This window comes from Sciurus carolinensis, chromosome 16 (assembly GCF_902686445.1).
Source record: "Sciurus carolinensis chromosome 16, mSciCar1.2, whole genome shotgun sequence".
Classification (NCBI taxonomy): domain Eukaryota; kingdom Metazoa; phylum Chordata; class Mammalia; order Rodentia; family Sciuridae; genus Sciurus; species Sciurus carolinensis.
The window spans coordinates 54,201,906-54,222,367 of NC_062228.1; the positions used below are offsets into that span (position 1 = coordinate 54,201,906).

Genomic DNA, 20,462 nt, shown 5'->3' on the forward strand with positions numbered 1-20,462 from the left:
ATGATGAAATTGATCACCTGGTTGCTGCAATAATTTTCAGGTTTTTTCAATGTAACATTCTTTATCTGCCCAAATGGTACTCTTAAGAACCAAGTTTTATTTAGAGCTCACACTTCAAAGAGTATGGAATTGCTCTCTCCATCCTTGAGGTGACTGCATTGGAGATGTGTCTCTTCCTTCTCATTTATTTATACAATCATTTATTTATACCAGTACAGTTGTCCCTTAGTATCCTAAGGGAATGGCTCTAGGAATCCCTGGAGATAACAGAATTCAAGGATATTCAAGTATCATATCCAATGGCATAGTTTTTGCCTAGAACATATGCACAGCCTCCTGTATACTTTTTCTCTAGATTACCTATGTAACTCTTTTAGTCAGCTTTTTCACCACTGTGTCTAAAGTATCTGACAAGAACAATTGTAGAGGAGGGAAAGTTTATTTGAGGGCTCACAGTTTCAGAGGTCTTAGTTCATAGAAGGCTGGTTCCATTCCTCAAGGCTCAAGTTGAGGCTGAACATCATGGCAGGAGAAGGTGGTGGAGGGAAGCAGTCATATCATGGTGATCAGAAAGCAGAGAGAGCCTCCATTCTCCAGATATAAAATATATATACCATAGCCACACCCCCAATTAACCACTTCCTCTAGCCACACCCCGCCTACCTCCAGTTACCATTTAATCCCATTATGGATTAATTCACTGGCTGGGTTAAGATGCTCACACCCCAATTTTTTCTCCTCTGAAACTTCTTGCATTGTCTCACACATGAGGTTTGGGGGGTCACCTCATATCCAAATTATAACAGTAACTAATACAATATAAGTGCTGTGAAATAGTTGTTATACTTCATTACTTAGGAAATAATGACAACCAAACATCTGCTTGTGTTCAGTAAAGGCACAGAAATTTAAAATATTTTTGATCTATAGTTAATGCAACCCATGAATGTGGAACACACAGATATGAATGACTACAGTAGGAACTCATTGATAGTCAGTTTTATTTGGGGGTTTGTATTAGTCTGTTCCTGCTATAACAAAGTGCCTTAGACTGGGCCATTTTTAAACAACAAAAATTTACTTCTCCCAGTTCTGGAGGCTTAAGGGTCCAAGAACAAGGTGGCAGCATGTCCCAAGTAAGGTGAGGGCTGCTCTCTGCTTACACCATGGGGTCTTCTTGTTGTGCACTCACACACACAAAGGGAAAACAGGCACAAAGAGACTTCCTCGTGTCCTTTTATATAAATATAAATTTTATTCATGAAGAGTCGGGACCTAATTACCTCCTAAGTTTCCCATTTCTTAATACTATTGGATTGATGATTAAGTCTCAGACATCAACAGGGAGGGACATAAACATTCAAACCACACCACAGTTATTCAGTATCACTGACCTAATTTTTACTCTGCTGCCCACTGGAGCTCCAACACATCATGACTAATGTGGGTTTTAGCATTTTTGTAATGATTTTTTTTTTCACTTCCTTATTACCTAGCTCTATGTGCTCCAGGCTCAGGTTGTGTGCTTTCTAACCCACATGTACAATCAGATGTTTCTCTAAGAACAGCTTGCTTTCACATGTCTTTCCTCTTTTAAATTTATTCTGGTGGGGTTTCAAGATGGCGGACTAGAGGGCGGCTGCATTTCATGTTGCTCCAGGACTCAGGATTCAAAAGAGGAGATATTGAGAGACTAGGGACCAACTCAAAGCCACTGGGTGAGTCTCTCCAGTTGGGGAGGCGTCCCGGATGGGGCAGTAGTCCCAGAACTCAGGGAACTTTGTGGTAGAGTTGCCCGGTGAGGCACCCCTCCCCACTGCTGGAGCAGTGAACACGGACAACTGGGAACTTTGCAGAGGAAGCCGCTCAGCTCAGTGCTTGGTTTCAGAGTAACCCGCTGGGCTTCAGCGGCTGCCCAGAGGAGGGGCCGCATAGGCAGGCGATTAGGTGCAGAGCAGGGTCCCAGGACCTAGGGGGCTTTTCAGTGGAAGAGCTGCAGAGACAAGCTGAGGGACAGAGCGAAGGTTCCAGAACTGCGGGCAGATTCTCTGAGGAGGGGCAGCTTAAGGAGATTCATCTGTGAAGGGTGAGGCTCCCAGGCCCAGGAGGTAGGTCTGGGCTCCTGGGAACGTTGCCTGGGAAGGCTGCGCTGCCCTGCCCAGGCAGAAAGATCCCCCTCCCCCTGCAGGAGTAGTGAACACGGTCAGCTGGGAACTTTGCAGAGGAGGTCGCTCAGCACAGCACTTGGTTTCAGAGCAACCCGCCGGGGCTCCAGCGGCTGCCAGAGAAAGAGCTGGGCGGCAAGCTGTTTGGACTCAGAGCAACCTCCTGAACAATTGGGGGGGGGGCTGTCCTGAGGCGGAGGAGGGGCACAGTGAGTTGCTTGGTCTCCAAGCGACCACACAGAACACCGGGTGCTGCCTGGAGGAAGAGGCGTGTGGCAGGTCGCTGGGGCTCGGAGCATCTGTATGAGGCTCTAGGTGGCTGCTCAGAGGAAGGGTCGCATAGCCAGGTGATTAGGTGCAAAGCACGGTCCGGGGACCTAGGCGCTTTTTGGCGGAAGAGCTCCACAGAGACAAGCTGAGGGGAGGAGCGAAGGTTCCAGGACTGTGGGCAGCTTCTCTGATGAGGGGCAGCCTAAGGAGACTCATCTGCGAAGGGCAGGCCTCCCAGGCCCAGGAGGTAGGTCTGGGCCCCTGGGAACATTGCCTGGGAAGGCTGCCTTGCCCAGGCGGTAGTTGTGGACTGATGGGAACCTCTAGGAGGGGAAATGACCAGCGAGACCTCCCCACCGGGTGAGTCTTCCCCACCAGGTGAGGTTTTCCCACAAGGACAGTAAAACCAGAGACACAGGCACAAACAGGCCTTGCCTCAGCCTGCAGCCTAGTTCCCCTTTGGTTGACCATTGGTCAACAAGGGGAGGCACCTCTGTACACTAGCAGGGAATATACCCCACCTGAGGGTCACCACCCCTAGAGAGGCAGCTTCCTTGGGGAGAACCGCATTAACTTCCTCCAAGACTTCAGGCTACTGAAGGATAAGAGGGGCTATACTAGCAATCTTCAGGGACATTGTAAGTCGATAGAGGAAATCTGCAGCATCTCAGCAGTCCACTGATACCTGAACAACATGAGAAAACAAGGGAAGAAAATGCTTCAAACAAATCTAGATGTTACATCAATAAAATCCAATGACAGCATGGCAGAAGAAATGTCAGAAAGGGAGTTCAGAATATACATAATTAACATGATAAGGGAAGCAAATGATGAAATGAAAGAGCAAATGCAGGCATTGAATGATAGCACCAATCGACAGTTAAAAGAGCAAATACAGGAAGCAAAAGATCATTTCAATAAAGAGTTAGAGATATTGAAAAAAAACCAAACAGAAATCTTTGAAATGAAGGAAACAATAAACCAAATTAAGAACTCCACAGAAAGCACAACCAATAGGATAGAACACTTGGAAGACACAACTACAGATATTGAAGACAAAATATTTAACCTTGAAAACAAAGTTGAACAAACAGAGAAGATGGTAAGAAATCCTGAACAGAATCTCCAAGAACTATGGGATATCATGAAAAGGCCAAATTTAAGAATTATTGGGATTGAGGAAGGCTTAGAGAAACAAACCAAAGGAATGAACAATCTATTCAATGAAATAATTTCAGAAAATTTCCCAAATCTGAAGAATGAAATGGAAAATCAAGTTCAAGAGGCTTATAGGACTCCAAATACACAAAATTACAACAGACCCACACCAAGGCACATTATAATGAAAATACCTAACATACAAAATAAAGACAGAATTTTAAAGGCTGTGAGAGGAAAGAACCAAATAACATTCAGGGTGAAACAAATACAGATATCAGCAGATTTTTCAATCCAGACCCTAAAAGATAGAAGGGCCTAGAACAACATTTTTCAAGTTCTGAAAGAAAATGAATGCCAACCAAGAACATTATACCCAGCAAAACTTACCTTCAGAATTGACGATGAAATAAAGTCCTTCCATGATAAACAAAAGCTAAAAGAATATACAAAAAGAAAGCCAGCATTACAGAATATTCTCAGCAAAATATTCCATGAAGAAGAGATGAAAAACAAAGAAGCAAATCAGCAAAGGGAGGAGCTATCCTAAAGGAACTCTCAAATAAAGAGGAACCAAATCGTGTCAAAAATAAACAAACAAATAAATAAAATGAGTCAAATGACTGGGAATACAAATCATATCTCAATAATAACCCTGAATACTAATGGCCTGAATTCATCAATCAAAAGACATAGACTGGCAGATTGGATAAAAAAGAAAGATCCAACAATATGTTGCCTACAGGAGACTCATCTCATAGAAAGAGATACCCATAGACTAAAGGTGAATGGATGGGAAAAAAACATACCATGCACCTGGACTCAGCAAAAAAACTGGGGTATCCATCATCATTTCAGATAATGTGGACTTCAAGCCAAACTTAGTCAGAAGGGATAAAGAAGGACATTTCATACTGCTTAAAGGAACCATAAATCAGCAAGATATAACAATCATAAACATCTATGCCCCAAACAGTGGCTCATCCATGTATGTCAAACAAATCCTTCTCAATTTCAGAAACCAAATAGACCATAATACAATAATACTAGGTGATTTTAACACACCTCTCTCACCACTGGACAGATCTTCCAAACAAAAATTGAACAAACAAACCATAGAACTCAATAACACAATCAATAATTTAGACTTAGCAGACATTTATAGAATATACCATCCAATGAAGAGTGAATACACTTTCTTCTCAGCAGCACATGGATCCTTCTCTAAAATAGACCATATATTATGCCACAAAGCTAAATGTTAGCAAATACAAGAAGATAGAGACACTACCTTGTATTCTATCAGATCATAATGGATTGAAATTAGAAATAAATGAAAGAGTAAAAAACAGAAATTACTCCAACACCTGGAGATCAAACAACATGCTATTATATGATGAATGGATAACAGAAGCTATTAGGAAGGAAATTAAAAATTTCTTAGAGGTAAATGAGAACAAAGAAACATCATATCAAAATCTCTGGGACACTATGAAAGCAGTAATTAGAGGAAAATTTATTTCATGGAGCACATTCAATAAAAGAAGTAAAACTCAACAAATAAACGACCTAACACTACAGCTCAAAGGCCTAGAAAAAGAAGAACAGACCAACACCAAAAGTAGTAGAAGACAGGAAATAGTTAAACTCAGAGCTGAAATCAACGAAATTGAAAGAAAAGAAACAAAGAAAAAATTGACAAAATAAATAGTTGGTTCTTCGAAAAAATAAACAAAATTGATAAACCTTTAGCCACACTAACAAAGAGAAGAGAAGACGAGAGAAAACCCAATTCACTAAAATTCGGAATGAACAAGGAAATATCACAACAGACACGACTGAAATACAAAACATAATTAGAAGCTATTTTGAAAATCTATACTCCAACAAAATAGAAAATTTCGAAGACATCAACAGGTTTCTAGAGACATATGAATTGCCTAAACTGAATGAGGAGGACATACGTAATTTAAATACACCAATTTCAAGTAATGAAATAGAAGAAGTCATCAAAAGCCTACCAACAAAGAAAAGTCCAGGACCAGATGGGTTCTCAGCCGAGTTCTACAAAACCTTTAAAGAAGAGCTCATTGCAATACTTCTCAAAGTATTCCATAAAATAGAAGAGGAGGGAACCCTCCCAAACTCATTCTATGAAGCCAATATCACCCTGATACCTAAACCAGACAGAGACACATCGAGGAAAGAAAATTTCTGACCAATATCCTTAATGAATATCGATGCAAAAATTCTAAAGAAACTTTTAGCAAATCGCATACAAAAACCTATTAAAAAGATAGTGCACCATGATCAAGTGGGTTTCATCCCAGGGATGCAAGGTTGGTTCAACATCAGGAAATCAATATATGTAATTCACCATATCAATAGACTTAAAGTCAAGAATCACATGATTATTTCGATAGATGCAGAAAAAGCATTTGATAAAATACAGCACCCCTTCATGCTCAAAACACTAGAAAAAATAGGGATAGTGGGAAGATTCCTTAACATTGTAAAGGCCATCTATGCTAAGCCCATGGCCAATATCATTCTAAATGGTGAAAAACTGAAAGCATTCCCCCTAAAAACTGGAACAAGGCAGGGATGCCCTCTTTCACCACTTCTATTCAATATCGTCCTTGAAACTCTAGCCAGAGCAATTAGACAGACCAAAGAAATTAAAGGGATATGAATAGGAAAAGAAGAACTCAAACTATCTCTAATTGCTGATGATATGATTATATACTTAGAGGAACCAGGAAATTCCACCAGAAAGCTATTAGAACTCATAAGTGAATTCAGTAAAGTAGCGGGATATAAGATCAATGCACATAAATCTAAGGCATTCTTATACATAAGTGATGAATCTTCAGAAAGAGAAATTAGGAAGACTACCCCATTCACAATAGCATTGAAAAAAATAAAATACTTGTGAATCAATCTCACTGAAGAGGTGAAAGACCTCTACAATGAGAACTACAGAACACTAAAGAAAGAAATTAAAGAAAAAGTTAGAAGATGGAAAGATCTCCCATGTTCTTGGATAGGAAGAATTAATATTGTCAAAATGGCCATACTACCAAAAGTGCTATACAGATTCAATGCAATTCCAATTAAAATCCCAATGATGTACCTTACAGAAATAGAGCAAGAAATTATGAAATTCATCTGGAAGAATAAAAAACCCAGAATAGCTAAAGCAATCCTTGGCAGAAAGATTGAAGCAGGAGGTATCGCAATACCAGATCTTCAACTCTACTACAAAGCAATAGTAACAAAAACGGCATGGTATTGGTACCAAAATAGAAAGGTAGATCAATGGTACAGAATAGAGGATACGGACCCAAACCCAAATAAATACAATTTTCTCATACTAGACAAAGGGGCCCAAAATATGCCATGGAGAAAAGATAGCTTCTTCAGAAAATGGTGCTGGGAGAATTGTAAATCCATATGCAACAGAATGAAACTAAACCCATATCTGTCACCATGCACGAAACTAAACTCAAAATGGATTAAGGACCTCGGAATCAGACCAGAGACCTTGTATCTTATAGAAGAAAAAGTAGGTCCAGAGCTTCAACATGTCGGCTTAGGACCAGACTTCCTCAACAGGACTCCCATAGCACAAGAAATAAAAGCAACAATCAATAACTGGGATAGATTCAAACTAAAAAGCTTTCTCTCAGCAAAGGAAACTATCAGCAATGCGAAGAAAGAGCCTACAGAGTGGGAGAAAATCTTTGCTAATCATACTTCAGATAGAGCACTAATCTCCAGAATCTATAAAGAACTCAAAAAACTCTACACCAAGAATGCAAATAATCCAATTGACAAATGGGCTAAGGAAATGAATAGACACTTCACAGAAGATCTACAAGCAATCAACAAACATATGGAAAAATGTTCAACATCTCTAGTAATAAGAGAAATGCAAATCAAAACCACCCTAAGATTCCATCTCACCCCAATTAGAATGGCGATTATGAAGAATACAAGCAACAACAGGTTGGCGAGGATGTGGGGAGAAAGGCACACTCATACATTGCTGGTGGGGCTGCAAATTAGTGCAGCCACTCTGGAAAGCAGTGTGGAGACTCCGTAGAAAACTTGGAATGGAACCACCATTTGACCCAGCTATCCCACTCCTTGGCCTATACCCAAAGGACTTAAAATCAGCATATTACAGAGATACAGCCACATCAATGTTCATAGCTGCTCAGTTCACAATAGCCAGATTGTGGAACCATCCTAGATTTCCTTCAATTGATGAATGGTTAAAGAAACTGTGGTATATATATATACAATGGAATAATACTCATTCATAAAGAATGATAAAATTATGGCATTTGCAGGCAAATGGATGAAATTGGAGAATATCCTGCTAAGTGAGATAAGCCAATCTCAAAAAACCAAAGGACGAATGATATCGCTAATAAGTGGATGATGATACATAATGGGGGGTGGGAGGGGTTAGTGTTAGGGTTAGGGTTAGGGTTAGGGAGGGGGGCAAGAAAGGAGGAAGGAAGGACTGTATAGAGGGAAAAGAGGGGTGGGAGGGTGGGGGGAAGGGAAAAAAATAACAGAAGGAATCAAACAGCGTTACCTTATGGTAATTTATGATTACACAAATGGTATGCCTTTACGCCATGTACAGAGAAACAACATGTATCCCATTTGTTTACAATAAAAAAAAAAAAAAAAGAAACCCTAGTAGTGAACACTGGGGGGCAGCAAAAGATGCTCTGGGAAGGGAGGGAGGGAGGGCAGACCCCAAGGGCACAGGCGCCTACTGTAGGGCTCGCTTGGACCCAGGGGGCTGAGGGAGTTCACTGCGTGCCAACATTCCAATGCTGTCACGTAAAGAAATTGCGAGTGCGGCCCTGGAGGTGTGAAAAGTTGTCACCCGTCCCCTTGGATTTTGGCCAGTGGTTGAAACTGGATCTCCACACCTTGAAACTGGAGCTTAGAGAATCGCAGCCTGCTCAGGTCATTAAAGTGCATCCTCCTGAGGACTGGAGACAGCGGGCACCCCCTTAGACTCAGAGAGCCAAATTACACATGTGTGGCTCGGGAGCCTCCATGTCCGCCTCCGCCACCAGCCTGGCAACAGAGTCTGCAGGCCGTGCCTTGCGTTTGTAAACCGAGTTCCTGGAGACCTGCAGCCGAGGGGCGCATCTGCTCCAGATGCACGTACCTGTGCAGGGTCCCAGCCAGCTCAGCGGCAGCCCGGCTTTGCCTCAGGGACCTTCTGGAGACAAGGAGGGGTGTGAATAGCCATTGCTGTCTTCTCCAGTGAAGCTCAGGTGGGGGATCCTTGGCATCCTGGTGTCTGCAGAAGCCAGACGCCACGGTGAGGTTCACAGCCTTACATGTCTGCAATATCCACGGTGTCAGTGGACGATCACCCTAATGTTACAAATCAGAGAGGAGCCTTCCTGCCTCCGTCCTCCCTGCCTGTGCTCCCAGCAGTAGAGAATTAGAAGCCAGGTCAACGGAGAAGATGCACAGGTTGGGGAGACAGAGAGAAAGGCGCCCATATCCTGTCCTATGTCAAACTTCGAGGAAGATAGAATGAAATGTAACTTTATTTTTTAAAATCCACTTTTTTTTATTGGTGCATTCTAGCTGTACATAATGATGGGATTTGTTGCTACATATTTGTACATGCACACAATATAGCAATATAACTTGGCAAAATGTAACTATTTTATTAAAATCTTTTTTATTTTTATGGACTGCATTTTGATTCATTGTACACAAATGGGGTACAACTTTTCATTTTTATGGTTGTATTCAATGTAGATTCACACCATTCATGTAATCATACATATACAAAGGGTAATACTGTCTGTTTCATTCTACTATCTTTCTGTCCCCCAATCCCTTCCACCCCATTTTCCATGACACTACCCAAAGTTCCTTCATTCTTCTCTTACCCCCACCCTGTCTCATTATATATTGTCATGCACTCATCAGAGAACACATTCGGCCTTTGGTTTTTTGGGTTTGGCCTATTTCAGTTAGCATGATATTTTCCAACTTCATCCATTTACCAGCAAATGCCATAATTTTATTCTTCTTTATGGCTGAGTAATATTCCACTGCGCATATATACCACAGTTTCTTTATTCATTTGTCATTTGAAGGGCATCTTGGTTGGTTCCACAATCTAGCTATTGTGAATTGAGCTGCTATGAACATTGATGTGGTTGCATCACTGTAGTATGCTGATTTTAAGTCCTTTGGGTATAAATCAAGGAATGGGATTAGCTGGGTAAAATGGTGGGTCCTTTCCAAGCTTTCTGAGGAATCTCCATACTGCTTTCCAGAGTGACTGTGCACCTATTTGTAACTCCACCAGCAATGTATGAGTGTGCCTTTTTCCCCACATCCACACCAACACTTATTATTGCTTGTGTTCCTTGATAATAGTCATTCTAATTGGAGTTAGATGAAATCTTAGGGTGGTTTTAATTTGAACTTCTCTAATTACTAGGGAGGATGGGCACTTTTTCATATATTTGTTGATCACCTGTATATCTTCTTCTGTGAAGTGTCTGCCCATTTCCTTAGCCCATTTATTGATTGGGTTCTTTGTATTTTGGGTGTAAAGTTTTTTAAGTTCTTTACAAACTTTGGAGATGAGTGCTCTGTCTGAAGTGTGTGTGGAAAAGATTTTCTCCCACTCTGTAGGCTCTCTTTTCACATTATTGATTGTTTCCTGTGCTGAGAAAAATCTTTTTAGTTTGAATCTATTCCGTTTATTAATTCTTGCTTTTTATTTCTTGTGCTATGGGGGTCTTGTTAAGGAAGTCTGGTCCTATGCCAACGTAATGGAGATTTGGACCTACTTTTTCTTCTATTTGGTGAAGTGTCTTGGGCCTAATTCCTAGATCCTTGATCCATTTTGAGTTGAGTTTTGTACAGGGTGGGAGATAGGGGTTTAATTTCATTTTATTGCATATGAATTTCCAGTTTTGCCATCACCATTTGGTGAAGAGACTATCTTTTGTCCATTGTAAGTTTTTGGCAACTTTGTCTAATATGAGATAATTGTACTTATGTGGGTATGCCTCTGTGTCTTCTATCCTGTACCATTGGTCTACCTGTCTATTTTGGTGCCAATATCATGTCATTTTTGTTACTATTGCTCTATAGTAGAGTTTAAGGTCTGGTATTGTGATACCTCCTGTATCACTCTTCCTGCCCAGGATTGCTTTGGCTATTCTGGGTCTTTTGTTCTTCCAGATGAATTTCATGATTGCTCTTTTACTTTCTATGAGAAATGTCATAGGGATCTTAATTGGAATTGCGTTAAATCTGTATAGCACCTTTGAAAGTATGGCCATTTTGATAATATTAATTCTGCCTATCCAAGAACACAGGAGATCTTTCCAACTTCTATGGTCTTCTTCCATTTCTTTCTCTAATGTTCTGTAGTTTTCATTGTAGAGATCTTTCATCTCTTTGGTCAGATTGATTCCCAAGTATTTTTTTTTTTTGAGGCTATTGTGAATGGAGTTGTTTTCCTCATTTCCCTATCAGATATTTCATCACATATGTATAAAAATGCTTTAGATTTATGTGTGTTGATTTTATATCCTGCTATTTTCCTGAATTCTTTTATGAGGTCTACAAGTTTACTGGTAGAGTTTTTTAGATCCTCTAAATGTAGAATCATGTCATCAGCAAATAGTGACAGCTTGAGATCCTTTTATCCTTTTCATATCCCTTTAATTTCTTTGGTCTGTCTCATTGCTCTTACTAGTGTTTCCAGGACGATGTTGAATAGAAGTGATGAAAGAAGGCATCCCTGTCTTGTTCCAGTTTTTAAAGGGAATGCTTTTAGTTTTTCTCCATTAAGAATGATGTTGGCCATGGACTTAGCATAAAAATCCTTCACAATGTTGATGTATGTTCCTACTATCCTTATTTTTTCTAGTGTTTTGAGCATAAAAGGGTGTTGTATTTTGTCAAACACTTTCTCTGAATCAATTGAAATAACCATATGATTCTTAACCTTAAGTCTATTGATGTGCTGAATTACATTTATTGATTTTTGGATGTTGAACCAACTTGCATTCCCAGAATGAACCCCACTTAATTGTAGTGCACTGTCTTCTTAATCTGTTTTTGGATGTGGTTTTACAGGATTATGTTAAAGATTTTTCATCTATATTCATTAAAGCTATTTGTCTACAATATTCTTTCCTTGATGTTTCTTTGCCTGGTTTGGGTATGAGGGTGATATTAGCTTGAGTTTGGTAGGGATCTCTCCTTTTATATTTCCTGGAATACTTTGAGAAGTAGTGGAATGGGTTCTTCTCTGAAGGTCTTGTAAAACTCAGCTGAGAATCGGTCTGGTCCTGGGATTTTCTTGGTGGGTGGGCTTTTGATGGTTTCTTCTATTTCATTGCTTGATAGTGATGTGTTTAAATTGTGCATGTTCTCCTGGTTCAGTGTGGGAGAATGATATGTCTCTAGAAATCTGTCGATGTCTTCAGCATTTTCTATTTTGTTAACATATAGATTTTCAAAGTAACTTCTCATTATGTTATGTATTGCAGTGATATCTGTTGTGATATTTCCTTTTTCATCACAAATTTTAGTAATTTGAGTTTTCTTTCTTTTCCTCCTTTTTAATGTAGCTAAGGGTTTTTCTATTTTGCTTACTTTTTCAATGAACCAACTTTTTGTTTTGTCAATTATTTGAATTGTTTCTTTTTTTTTCAACTTCATTAAGTTCAGTTCTGATTTTAATTATTTCCTGTCTTCTAGTACTTTGGTGTTGTTCTGTTCTTCTTTTTCTAGGCCTTTGAGCTGTAATGTTAGGTCATGTAGTTGTTGACTTTGTATTCTCTTCTTGAATGTACTCCATGCAATGAGTTTTCCTCGTAGTACTGCTTTCATAGTGTTCCAGAGATTTTGATTTGCTATCATCATTCTCATTTACCCTTATGAAATTTTTTTATCTCCTCCCTTATATTTTCTGTTATCCATGCTTCATTCAATAGCATATTATTTATTCTCCATGTGTTGGAGTAATTTCTGTTTTTTATTTTGTCATTGATTTGTACTCAGTCCATTATGATCTGATAGAACACAAGGTAGCATCTCTATTTTTTTGCACTTACTAAGGGCTGCTTTGTGGCATAACTTATGGTCTATTTTAGAGAAGGATCCATGTGCTGCTGAGAAGAAAGTGTATTTGCTCTTTGATGGATGGGATATTCTATATATGTATGTTAAGTCTATTCGCTGATAACCCAGGTGTGGTTTGAATGTTTGTGTCCCTCCCAGAAAGGTGTTGAAACTTAACCCCCAGTGCAATAGTATCAAGAGGTGGGAACTAGGAAGAGATTAGGTTGTCACTCTTCCATCCTCTTGATAGAAACTACTGCTTATATAAAGGGAATGAGGGGGTGTGCAGTCAATTTTCCCATTTACTCTGCTGTAGTTTTGTTTTGAAATGTCCCACAAAGTCCGATGAGTTAATGGCTTGGTCCCAAGTGTGTGTCTCTGTTGGGAGGTGGTTGAACTTTAAGAGGCGAGGTTGTGTCCCTGTAGGTGACACTGGTACTCGGGCCCTTCCTCACTTAACCTCCTGGCTGTCATGAAGTGAGTGGTCTCCTTTACAAGGCACTTCTTCCATCCAGGCTTCCTTGTCACAGGCCCCAAAGAAGTGGGGCCCACTGACCATGCACTGGAGCCTACAAAACTGTGGGTCAAGGAAGCACATTCTCTCATGAAGTTGATTTACCTCCGGTATCTGTTCCAGTTATAGAAATAACTGACTAACATGCACCTTGTGAGACACCACAGCCAGGCACCATCTGAGCCAGGTATGGTGGCACACACCTGCAGCCTCAGCTACTCAGGAGGTTGAGGCAGGAGGATCACATGAGCCCAGGAGTCCAAGACTAGCCTGGGAAACATAGAAAGACCCCATTTCAAAACAAATCAAAGAAGGCACCACCTCTGAAGTCCACAGCAACTCTCACCAGATCTGAAATCTGGCTGGTACCTTGATCTTTGACTTGCCACTACCAGAACCAGGAGAAGTAAGTTTCTGTAGTTTATAAAGTACCCAGTGTAAGGTATTTTGCTATAGCAAGAATTGACTAAGAAAAACCCAATGTTTGAAACAAATATGCTTGAATCCAGACTGGTATGTATGTTTGTATGTGTGCATAAGTAAATAAATAGGAAATGGGACATCCCCAGTGCAGAAGAATTCTAAGCAATTTATGTGGACACAGCATCCTTAAAGATGGGGAGAATAACTCCATTCCTGATGTGTATGCTGCAAATAATGCCCTTGTTCCAAAGAGCACAGTATGCAAAGGGAAGAGAAAAGTAAATTTATACTAGGGTAATCTAAGGAATACTCCATCTGTGTGGTGATCAGCGTCACAGTCATCAGTTGCGAGCCACGTTGCTCTGAGTTGATGAGCATGGTTATTTATTTCTGTGACCTTCCTCCCCGAAACCAAGGACTCACGTGTACTCATGAGAAAAACCTCACACAGATTCCAGTACCAGGACCTTCTATAAAATGCCTTACCAGTAATTCTCAAAATTGTCAAGTCTCAGAATCAAGGAAAATCTGAGAACTGTCACAGTCAAGAGGAGGCTGAGGAGACTTGACAACCCAATGCAGATGTGGTACCCTCAACAGAGAAGGGCAGTAGGTGGAAATGAAGGAATTCAAATAGGCCCTGGACTTCAGTTAGTAAAGCTGTAGGAATTGTGTCTCACTAATTATTTCAAATGTACCACAGATATGTAAGTAGTTAATACTGGGGGAAACAGGAATCAGGAAGTACATAAGCTTTTACCGTTTCCTATTTTTCTGTAAATCTAACACAATTCTAAAAACTGAATTTTGGTTTTAAAAAATATTGAAAATTCTATGTATGCAGTAGATTCAAGATAGCTACAAATTCTTTGTATTTTTCCCAATGAAAGGTGGAATCTAGTCCCTGCTTCTTACTTCTGGATTTTTTTTCAAAGAATAGGGTGAAAGTGAAATGATTTTCATGTCAGTGATGTTCTTTCCAAAATCAAGGACAGATCATAAGCCTTGTGGCTACTGTTCATGATTCTTGGAAAACATGCTAATGGATGTGAGTAAGCCCACATAGGCCTGACGAGAGACTCATGTAGGGGGAAATTTGGTCCCAGGCAAATGCCTGGACTAAGCTCCCAAATGACACCCACCACCAGCTTCCCAAAACACAAGTGAGCCCTTCTGGAAGCAAATTCTCCAGGCCCAGTCTACCCATTACCTCTGTATGAAGGACACATGAGCCTTCCCCACAGAGCTATGGAAACACATATGTGTGAGGAAAATTAAATGACTGTTTCCTTTGATACCTTTCAAGAAAGAAGAAAGATGCTTTGTAATTACATTCCATAAATTAATGTTTTCAGGAAAATGATTCTATTTAAATATTAATAGGAATTTCATTTCTCATTATAAAAAAGACTTTCAATCATTCTGAACAAAATCTTTCTCTTTGTTAAGACTTCCACCGTCCAGAGGAGAAGTGGAGATCATTACTCTGACTCAGGGTCAATGAGAGGTTTTCCCAAGACTCTGGAGTTTTCCCAACATGAGCTACTCTAAGGGAGGACCAGGCAGCATGACCTTGGGGGGTGGGTAATGTGGTTACAATGGTGCTAGTAGAAACTGGACCAGTTCAGTCTCTATAGAGATTTAACTGGGTTCCATAAGGTGGGTGGAACTTTGCCTCCCTGGGCTTCAACACCACACCCATCTCATGCTGAAACAGTCAACCTGTCTTTACTCTTACACTAGGTCCAACAACGGGCCAGTCATCTCGTGGGTGTAGAGTCACCATACCTGTTCCCCAGAGTTCCCATGAACTATCTCCTATGGCTCACAAAGAATGGCCTAGACCACACTAAAGCCCAGGGAGTCTAGACAATAGTACTGAGAAGAGGAGTTTGTAATTGCAACTTCAGGCCTGAGGAGGCATTTTGGGTACCCTGATTGTGTCTTTAGTGAGTTTGTGGGATTTCTCTTGGTCTATTTTTGTGTGATTGTTTTTTGGGATAATGGATAATCTTTATTCAAAGGCTTAGTAGCCTCTCTTGTGCTATTGTTGTATCATTCATTTAAAATAATTTCTCTTTCCCTCTCTCTCTCTCTCTCTCTCTCTCTCTCTCTCACTCTGTGTGTGTGTGTGTGTGTGTGTGTGTGTGTGTGTGTGTGTATGTTTTATTGGGATTGGATCCAGGGTGCTCTACCTCTGAACTACATCCCCATCCTTTTTATTTTTATTTTGATGCAGTACCCTCTTAAATCACCAAGGTTAGCCTCATACTTGAGATCTACTGCCTCAGCTTCCCAAATAGCTGGGATGACAGAAGTGTGCCACTGCACTTGGCTCATTTAAAATATTTTCTAACTTATTATTTTGAAATCATTTCAGACTTACAAAACGGTCGTGAAGACAGGACAGTGTCTGCCTTTCAGACAGCTTCCTCTCATGAGCATCTTACATAATCCCACTACAATTCTCAACACAGGAAGCTAACATTGACATCATACTATCAACTCACCTATAGGTTTGAATTTAGTTTTCTCATTTGTCTGTTAATGTCTATTTCTTGCTCCAGGAATGTGCATTACTTTTCAATATCATAACTTTTTTCTTTCCAACTGGAAGAGTGATTTATGTTTTTACAGAGTCTCTATTTATCTCTTTGGTATCAGACACAAATAATCATCCAAACTGTTTATCTCTCTCCTATCATCTGCAGACCAACTGGAGACCAACCACAGACCACCATTGGATTGCCTGCTGCCCGCTGTTGCTTGTAAGTCTGTTGTTCCAGTTCCTACAGGTTTGGTTACTGGTGGACACTGCCATCTTGGAACCCCAGGCAGAGTGTACAGGTTTGCAGCTGCCATTGCTTCCATCTTAGGGCATGGCCACCTCGATTTGGCGACACAGGCCAGGGCCTGGAGATAGGTTGGGATACCTGCAGTTCTGGTTGCTCCTGAGGTCTTTCTGCTCAGGGTGGTGGTGGTTGCCATCTGGCTGCCTCTTTGCAGGGTCACTTCTCTGTGTGAGTGCATCCTTAGTGGTCTCTCTGCAAGTTGAAAGGGAATTGAGATATTGGGACTTCAGCAAGGCAGGGTCTGTGGAAGTTGAAGCCCAGATCCATCGGATTCCAGCTGGGTATCCATGAGCTAGTCTGGGTCTGGCAAACCTGTGGAAAGCGAGAGACTAGGGGCAGTTCCTGCAGTAAGCACAGGTTGGACTAACTGGGGAAAAGTGGACTTTCTCCAGTTTACTGAGTCCTGAAGTGTGCAGGGACAGAAGGGGCTGGATAAAATTGGTGGAAATACTGGAAGAGGGTGTGAGGGCATCTTGCTATCAGTTCACCTTCACAAGCAGTCCAGCATCCACTAGACTGGAGCTAACATCAAACTTCAGACAACCCCACCTATTGGTGGAGAAGGGAAGCTGAGAAAATTTTTGCAGCCTTCAGAAGTAATCATTGAATTTTTCATTGAAAATTTCCTTTTTTATTTCTGTTTTTGTTACCCTCTCTCACACCTCTACCATCTTTGAATCCGAAATTTTCATGCATCAATTTATTGAGGAATGGCATGTCTGAATAGTATATTACAATTTTTTTGTTTATTCTTATATTTTTACTTTTAAAAATATGTATATATATTTTCTCTCATCTGTTTCCCTGGATTCTCTTTCTCACTTCTCTCATACTAAGAGCCGACCTCTATTAATTCCTCCCTCACACTTACTATAAATGTTTACATCTATCTTCTTTCCTCCCTCATAAACATCACATCTTACACTTCTTCTGTACACTTCTCTTATTGTCCATCATGTGAAATGGTAAACCTTTTTAGCAAACTCACTGTTTATATTGTAGACAATATTTGAACACTTCATAATTGTCCATTGCAACAAAACTGTAAATGCCTTCATAGGAGTCATTTGAGTAGAGGTGGTATATCATTTGCATTGGGTGTTGTTAATATTGGTCTCCCCCTTAAAGGTGAAGTACTGTGGGCCTTCAGGGACACTATAAGACTATAGGGTAGAAATTGTACTGCATCAGATCCATACCACTTGATAAGCAGACACAAAACAGCATGAAAAATCAGTGGAAAAAAATGCCTCAGAAAACCAAGATTTCCAACAGCAGACTCCATAGACAACCCAGTAGAAGAAATGTCAGAGAAGGATTTTAGAAAATACATAGATTGATCTTTGAAATAAAGGATGGTATTGGAGAGAAAATACAAGTAGTGAAAGATCACTTCAATAATGAAGACAAAACATACACTCTTGAAATAAAGTCAACTATAAAGAGAAGATGGTAAGAAACCATGAGCAGAACTTCCAAGGAATATGGGATAACCTTAAAAGACCAAATTTAAGATTTATCAGAATAGATGAAGTAAAGGAGATACAAACCAAACAAATGCACAATTCTTTCAATGACATAATATTGGAGAATGCCCCAAATTTAAAGAATAAAATGTAAAAGCATCAGCTACAAGAGACTTACAGTACCCTAAATGTACAAAATTAAGCAGACCCACATCAGGACACAAGATAATGAGAATGACTGACATACAGAATAAATATTGAATTTTAAAGGCTGTGAGAGAAAAATTCAGATAACATGTACAGGGATACCAATTCAAATTTCACCTGATTTTTCAACCCAGACCCTCAATGCCAGGATGTCCTGTAGTAACATATATCAAGCTCTGAAAGAAAATGGATGTCAACTGAGAATTTATGTCCAGCAAAATTAAACTTCAGATTTGAAGAAATAAAATCCTTCCATGATAAACCAAAGTTAAATAATACACAACTAGAAAGCCTGCACAACAGAATATTCTCAGCAAAATATTCCATAAGGAGGACATGAAAAAAAAAAAACAATGAAAACCAGGAAAGAGGAATTACACTAAAGAAAATATCAATCAAAGGAGAAACTAAGTTAAGTTAAAAACACAAAAATAATCCAAAAGCCTGGGGATACAAATCATATATGAATAATAACCTTGAACATTAATGGCCTAAACTCATCAATCAAAAGACATAGACTGGCAGATTGGATTAAAAAGAAAGACCCAACAATATGCTGCCCTCAAGAGACTCATCTCATAGATAGGACATCCACAGACTAAAGATGAAAGGATGAGAAAAACCTACCACACATACGGATTCAGTAAAAAAGCAGGGATTTCCATCCTTATTTCAGATAAAGTGGACTTTAAGCCATAGTTAGTCCAAAGATATAAAGAAGGACATTTAATACTGCTTAAGGGAACCATAAATTAGGAAGATATAACAATCGTAAATATTTATGGCCCAAACAATGGTGCATCCATGTACATCAAACAAATCCTTCTCAATTCCAGGAATCAAATAGACCACAATACAATAATTCTGGGTGACTTTTACACACAGCTGTCACCACTGGAGATCTTCCAAACAAAAACTAAACAAAGAAACCATGGAATTTAATAACACAATCAATAACTTAGACTTAACAGACATATATAGAATATTTAATCCATCAATGAGCATGTACACTTTCTTCTCAGCAGCACATGGGACCTTCTGTAAAATAGACCATATGTTATGCCACAAAGCAGTCCCTAGTAAGTGCAAAAAAATTGAGATGCTACCTTGTGTTCTATCAGATCATAATGGAAAGAAATTAGAAATCAATAACAAAATAAAAAACAGAAATTACTTCAACAACTGGAGACTAAATAATATGCTATTGAACGAAGCGTGGATAACAGAAAACATCAGGGAGGAGATAAAAAAATTCTTAGACTAAATGAAAATGATGATACAACATAGCAAAATCTCTGGGACACTATGAAAGCATACTAAGAGGAAAATTTATTGCATGGAGTCCATTCAATGAAAGAACAAAAAGTCAACATCTAAATTATGGTGAAAGATTGGGAGAACACATGACTCACGTGGACTGCATAAACAAGCAGGGTTTTTCATCCTCATATCAACGTGGACTTCAAACCAAATTTAGACAGAAGTGGTAAAGAGGAATTGGAGGTTTCTGGTTCCGCTGCCCTCTTTTTCTTCAACAAGGTTCCCGAGTAGCAGATGCAGAGATGCAGATCTTTGTGAAGACCCTGATGGGCAAGGCCATCACCCTAGAGGTCGAGGCAAGTGACACCATTGAAACTGTCAAAACCAAAATTCAAGACAAGGAGGGCATCCCACATGAACAGTAGTGTCTAATTTTTGTGGGAAAACAGCTGGAGGATGGCCCCACTCTCTCAGATTACCACATCCAGAAATAGTCCATCCTCACTTGTCGCTTCACCTTTGAGGTGGCATCACTGAGTCTTCCCTGCACCAGCTTTGCCAAAAGCACAACTGTGACAAGATATTCTTTTCCAAGTATTATGCCCGCCTGCACCCCCACGTTATCAACTGTCTCAAGAAGAAGTGTGACCACACCAACAACCTCTGCCTTAAGACAAAGGTCAAATAAAACTCCTTGCTGGCTCTTTCCCCAAAGCATGGCCTCCTTTCAAGTACCATGTATGGCCATAGGACCTCAATAAAATTTTCCTTACATTGCATGGAGTAGTTAAAAAAAAAGAAGAAGGAACAAAGAATGACATTTCATTCTGCTTAAGGGAATCATACATCAACAAGTCATAATGATCTTAACTATATATGCTCCAAACAATCAAGTATGTATGTACATCAAACCAACCCTTCTCAATTATAAGAATCAAATAGACAACAACACAATAGTACTTGGTGACTTTAACACTCTCAGCACTGGATAGATCTTCCAAAC

At 39.9% G+C, this 20,462-nt stretch overlaps 1 pseudogene; it reads left to right on the forward strand.

Annotated features, from left to right (window-relative positions):
• The first annotated feature begins 19,761 nt into the window (after positions 1–19,761).
• Positions 19,762–20,147, forward strand: LOC124966466 (ubiquitin-60S ribosomal protein L40-like; annotated as a pseudogene).
• Positions 20,148–20,462: the final 315 nt, after the last annotated feature.